Source organism: Lepisma saccharinum, chromosome 26 (assembly GCF_977018435.1).
Source record: "Lepisma saccharinum chromosome 26, izLepSacc3.1, whole genome shotgun sequence".
NCBI classification, from domain to species: Eukaryota; Metazoa; Arthropoda; class Insecta; order Zygentoma; family Lepismatidae; genus Lepisma; species Lepisma saccharinum.
The window spans coordinates 12,783,630-12,790,107 of record NC_139254.1 but is presented as its reverse complement, the minus strand read 5'-3'; positions in this window follow the sequence as shown (position 1 = coordinate 12,790,107).

Genomic DNA, 6,478 nt, shown 5'->3' with positions numbered 1-6,478 from the left:
TGAAAAATGGTTATTTGAGTGTTCTTCACAGTGTGAATTCTTATTGTGAGGCAATATTTACCACTATAAAAATGTAAGACAAGTAATTTTAAACTGCACCAAACTGTTACTATATATTTGGGTATCTTAGTAATCTTCATACCTACAACCAACATCAAACAAAACAAGACATATGCATGAACACTAAGCAAACGATATTATATTATTATTATTTACAGGCTTTACAATTACATCAGTCAACAAATTTGTTAAGTAATGTTGTTGCAAGGTACATAGAGATTAGGTAAAGCCATCCGAAGATTGCCGATCTTGCACGAACGCGTGACGTCACAGGAGAAGCAGTGAGTTCGGCTGAAGCAGACGGCCCCTAGCATTTATATGGGAGATTCAGAGAGCGAAAGTATATTATTACTTTTAGGAGAGGGAAAATAATAATTGTCATTCTCCAAGATGGTATTGAGGCATCCTTTTAATGATTAATAACATAATTGAAAACGCGCTACTTTTAAAAGTGGGCAAAGTACATGTGAAAAAATTTATTTTGAAAATCCATATTCCTGAAACTTTCTGACCAATGCGCTACAAAGAAAGTTGCGTGTTCTCCTTTAGAATTTGGTCATTTTACAAATCGTAATATAATTTTAACAAAAACGTGGCATGCTAAAGAAGAATTAAAGAGTTTTAAAAATAATTGATTAATAGACGTAGTTTATTTTACTTCGCTTATCTGTCACATATGGCTAATCGCAAAGATGAGAATGCGTGATGATATGATGAAATTGAAGAAAGGAAAGTAGACCCACGCCCGGGCGGGGATTCGAACCTGGGGCCCTTATTAACAAAGATTATCTACAACATAGGCGTGCGCAAGGTGCCCCTCCTAATACGCTCAGTTAGAAATTTAGTGTAGATAAATCTTATTACTGTTATTAGACAATATTACTATGTTTAAAAAAATAAAGTATTTTCAAGCCGACGAAAGTTCCAAAGCATCTACAGCGGATTTATTTCCTATGTAATACGATTGATTGATTGAGTTCGTGTTTTAAGTTCACTTTTACACAGTATGGCTAATCGGGACAGTATGCTAAAAGATGCAACAAAGTGTGTTCATTTTAGTTATACATATCATACTTTACAATACATATCTTAAACGATCGGCATGAAAACAGCTATATTTTTGGAAAGGTACTGCACCTTAAAATCCGTTCCCTAGCACTACGTCCACCATGACATAATTTTTGGCCACCCTTAAACCCACCTGCAGACAGCACATCCTTGTTCAAAAATCATTAACGTAACACCATTGATTAATGATTAAACATTTCGCAAACATCAAAAACTAAGACCAAGAAGCGACATGACATCCCACACTAAGAAATCGACAGTGATGCCTTCATTAATTGTTTTTGTCATCCTTCCTTCTCGTCTGGGAATTAATAGAGAGGAATTTGTTTGTTTGTGCGTCATGGGCGGCCTTGCTTCTATGGTGCGTACTGAAAGTCGTGATCAACTTTTTATTTTAGACGTAAATGTTCACGTAGAGCGATGCGCTGTATAAGACAGTTAGAACCATCTATTGTGACAACATACACTTGAAAGTGGGGTGATCGGCGCAGTACGTATGCGCATTAGCGAGTAGCGAGTAATGGCTCCGTTTGACACGTCGTTTCGCCAGCGTGCAGTAATTGAATTTCTGTTGAAGGAAGGTGCATCGGCATCAGATATCCACCGCCGATTGCAGGAAGTGTATGGTGATCAGTGTATGGCTGCCAGTAGCATCAGGCGATGGATAAAACATTTTAGAGGTGGAAACACAGACATCAGTAATCTCCCTCGCACAGGCCGCCCGAGAACTGCCTCGAACAACAGGAACGTGGCTCGCGTCCAGGAAATCATCCAGGGGAACAGGAGTGTTTCGGTTAGGAAACTTTCACACATCGATGGAGTAGGGCACAGTGCTATCCAGGAGATGATTGGTGTACTGGGTTACCGCAAAGTGTGTTGCAGATGGGTGCCAAGGGATTTGAATGCGGCACAAATACGAAACAGAAAAGATGTTTGCACGGAACTTTTGGCGCGGTACCGAGCAGAGGATGGAGGCGAGGGTTTCTTGAAGTGTTTGGTTACTGGAGACGAAACCATTTTCCACCTCTACGAGCCTGAGAGTAAACGTCAAAGCCTGGAGTGGCGACATCAAACATCACCAAGAAAGAAGAAACCGAGGACAATGTCATCAGCTGGCAAAGTAATGGGAACTGTCTTCTGGGATTCGGAGGGTGTTCTTCTCGTGGACTTTCTCACTCCTGGGGAAACAATCAATGCATCTCACTACGTGCGCACTTTGAGAAAACTTCGTCGTGCTATTCGTGAAAAACGTCCTGGCAGGGATAGTGTTATCCTCCAACACGACAATGCCAAGCCGCACACAGCACAGCTAACGAGGGATGAAGTTGCCAGATTTGGGTGGGAACTCCTTCGACATCCTCCCTACAGTCCAGATCTGGCTCCTTCTGACTTTCACTTGTTTTCTTTTCTGAAAGAACTCATGCGGGAAAACAGATATGACACCAACAGGGAAGTGGAACTTGCCGTTAGGAGAATACTCAGACGTGCCCGAACTGAGTTCTACAACAGAGGAATTTTCAAACTTCCAGAACGTTGGCAAAAATGTGTCGATTTAGATGGTGATTATGTTGAAGACTAATAAAGGTATGTACTTTAACAGGCATATATTAGATTCTTTTTTGTACAGTATACTTCCTTCTTGTAACATGTTGATCACGACTTTCAGTACGCACGATATTTCCCTCTAAGGGTAAAAACACAGTGAAGCACATCCCTCATCGCTAATTGTCAGAAACTCGCAGGGACAAGTTTCCGGCAATTCAAAACCATGGAGTCAAATGGGGAAAAACATGGTGGAGCCCCGCTCATCGCAAGATGTTCCCAGGATCAAACACGGTTTGATCTTGGGTCTCTTGTTTCAAGTAGAAGGTTCTGCGATTGGTCCACTCAAGGGCACTTCTCCCCTTCGTAGAAGACACCCTCCTCATTTTCCCAGTTTCTTTTGACAGAGTTCCGCTCAACGGAAAGAATGGGGGGACCAGTTTGAGTGGGAGAGGCTTGTTCGAGGTGCCTGTCCGACATCTGGTTCATTCATTATATCCTGACATTTTTATGGCTTCACCGGGCTTCTTTCGATTAGCAAGGGTCCTTGTGCCGCACTGTGTTTTTACCCTTGGTGTTGTCTCTGCTGTTCCTGGTGGGGTGCGGGTGTGCGCAGGAGGAGAGCGAGATCTCCGAGGGGGCTGCCACCCTTGCCTTCGTCTTCGATTCAACGGGGTCCATGTTCGATGGCTTGATGCAGGTGAAGGAAGGCGCCGCTAAGATTATGGCCACCATGTTGGAGAGGCAGGAGAAGCCCATATACAATTATGTCCTGGTTCCTTTTCACGATCCAGGTTTGGTGCTTAAGATAACGTGACCAGACTTTTAAAGCAACAAAATGCCGGGACATTTTTCATAAAAGAAAGAAGTCTTTCATTTCCCCCCTATATCTTCCTCAGTGGCGTGTCCAGGATTTTCGATAGGGGAGGAAGTTTCCGCATACCCTTGATAATTCCAAACACCTTGTTTAGTCGAAAGTCGGGACGGGATATTTTTTAAATCCCGACATTCGGGACGGGAAAAATTCTCAATTTCCCGACAAAGTCGGGAAATTTTCGGGACGGGAAATGTTCGAAATTTTCCGAAGCTCTTGAAAAATCGAATTCTACACGTCATTTTCACCTTAAGTGATTGTTTTTGCATTTCTGATACAAAAACTAAGAATTTCCGATAAGTTCCAGACATTTGCAATGCCGAAAACATCGAGAATTAACAACTTTTTACAATTATCATTCGGTATTTCCCGACTGTTCGGGATCCCGAAAAAGTCGGGAAGTCATTACCCGAAGTCGGGATCGGGACAGGAATTTTTTTTCCCGATCCCGGTGCCGACTTTTCGGGATCCCGCACTCCCGTAAGAATAATAAACATGTTCAACAGTAAAATTTATTCACCACATCACACCCGCAAAGCCAGTCTGATTTTTCATAGAGTTCTTTTCGAAAATGTCTCTCAAAACCTTCTCCAGCACCACTTTTTCCTTTAACATCTGTTGACATCGTGAGATTCGGACATGGTCGACCATTGTCAATCACTTGTTTCTTCTCTGAATACGAAAGCGAAGAAAAGGAATAATTTAAATAGTTTTGCACAAGACTTTCACTATTCTCCATCTTAAAATAATCACATTACTTCACACCACACGTTTAAAAAATAATGCACAACAATCACGAGCAAAACAACGCGGAACGCGGGGTGAATAAAAGCCAAACCGTTGGGAAGAAATACAACGCCTTGAGAAGCTAACCATGGTGGTGGGTGGCAGGGTGCGCATGCCCGGTCATCCTATGTTTTGGAAGTGGTAAGACGTTGTATTTCCTCTCCAACGCCCTGGCAGTGCGGGACCGATCTGCCTGCCTGACAACAACTGCCGCTGCGCCGCGTTCGTAAACTACCGGGCGCTCGAAACTGACAATTAAAAAAATATAAATATGCTGACCAAGGCAGTAATTTATTTTATTAAAAACATAAACTAAACGTAACGTTTCAACCTTCTTGCAAGGTCTTCATCAGACTCTGTATCAAGTACAAAAGTAACAAGATACACAAAAAGGGCATTATATATACACAAACTTTACTCCCTCCAGACTATTAGAAAGTTGTTAGGAACTTTCTAGCAGGTGGCTTTCACTTTCCAACTGTACTTTCACCTAAAAGGCTAAACATAATTACTTTCATATAGAATGTGAAGAGATATTCATATTGAATATCTCACGCTCTTTTTCCTTCATTTTTCTCCCTTCTCCTCTCCTCTTTCTCTCTTGTCCTTTCCACTCTTTCTAACACTTTCTTCCATTCTTTGTTTAACTTCAGTCCTCCATTCCAGTTCATTGTGTCTTCTTCACCTTTCTTCTTTATTTCCTTGGCTTCCTTCCATTTTCTCACTAGCATTCTCTTCTCCCTTCCTATCTGCTTAGCCTCATCCCACTCTATATCATGTCCTGTTTCTCTCGTGTGTTTAAATATCGCATTTCTCTCTCTCTTAAGTCGTACATCATCCCTATGTTGTTTCAACCTATCTTTCAGTCTCTTTTTTGTTTCTCCTATGTACACACTTTGACATTCTTTACATTTTACTTCCTAGATAATCCCTTCCTCTTCCTCTTCTCTGTTTTCCTTTTTCTTGTTTGCATTCTTCGCTATTCCTAAGATGCTTCTTCCTCCCTTCCTGTAAGTTTTAATGCCCGCTTTCCTAAGCACTTTGCATATCTTTTCCGTGGTCTTCCCCATACTCCTTATTCCAAACCTTCTCTCTTTTTCTTCATCTTTTTCTTTCTCTTCCAATTCTCCCCTTCCTCTTTTCTTCCTTCTTCTGTTTATGTCTAGTCTATCCTGCTTCTCATAGCCATTCTTTTCCAGCTGTTTCCATAGGCTATTTATTTTGCCTTCTTTTTCACATTCCTTCGCACATATTTCGTTATTCTGTCCTCCATATTCTTTATGAAATTTCTTTTTGTCACCTCACTTACATCACTTCTTTTGTGGCAGAAAACCCCTGCTGCACACTTCTTCTGATGCCAAGCGGTTTCAATTTCTTCTCCTCTCTTCCTTTTCATCAATATATCAAGGTAGCTTAACTTGCCTTCTTCTTCTATTTCAAGTTCCAATAAAATAATATAATCATATTATATTTTATAATAATATACCATCAGCTTCGTTTTTGAAAAGACTTCTCCAGGTTTAAATGAATCTTACATTAATTATAAACATTGAAATACTTCGATAACAACAGTAAATGAAATAATAATAATTACTACCTAATTAAATATATTTTATTCGAATTTAATTATTATTGTTGTTTATTATTATCATGCTATTCGATCCACAAGCCGAGTGGATACTTATTTTCCATTAATACTTTTACATTTCATAGTTACTATACTGAAATGCACAGTTATTGTATTTTGTTATTAACTTTTGCAAGTGTCGTTCAAGAAAGGACTTTAGAAGTTAGAAAAAATACTCACAAAGTTTATATTGTGTGACCTCGTCTAAAATTATAATTTCTCGAATTCTGAAAACTGTGGAACCATTTATTCTTTGAATTAAATGGTAGAATATGAAAAAATATCCTGGTTCCTGTATTTTTCACTCATTTTTTCGATCTAATGCATATTTTACATTGATTACTCTGTTTGAATACTAACCAAGTTAAATTTATTTCTGTTATTAACAATAAAAATAACGAACTTCCTGCTTTTTTGCAACTTGAAATGAAGGATGCCAATTTCCAGAGGGGGAGGAGGGCTCAACTGACCTACCGACGCCCATGGAGAGATCACTTATCAGTACCCAAAAGGCAAATGCG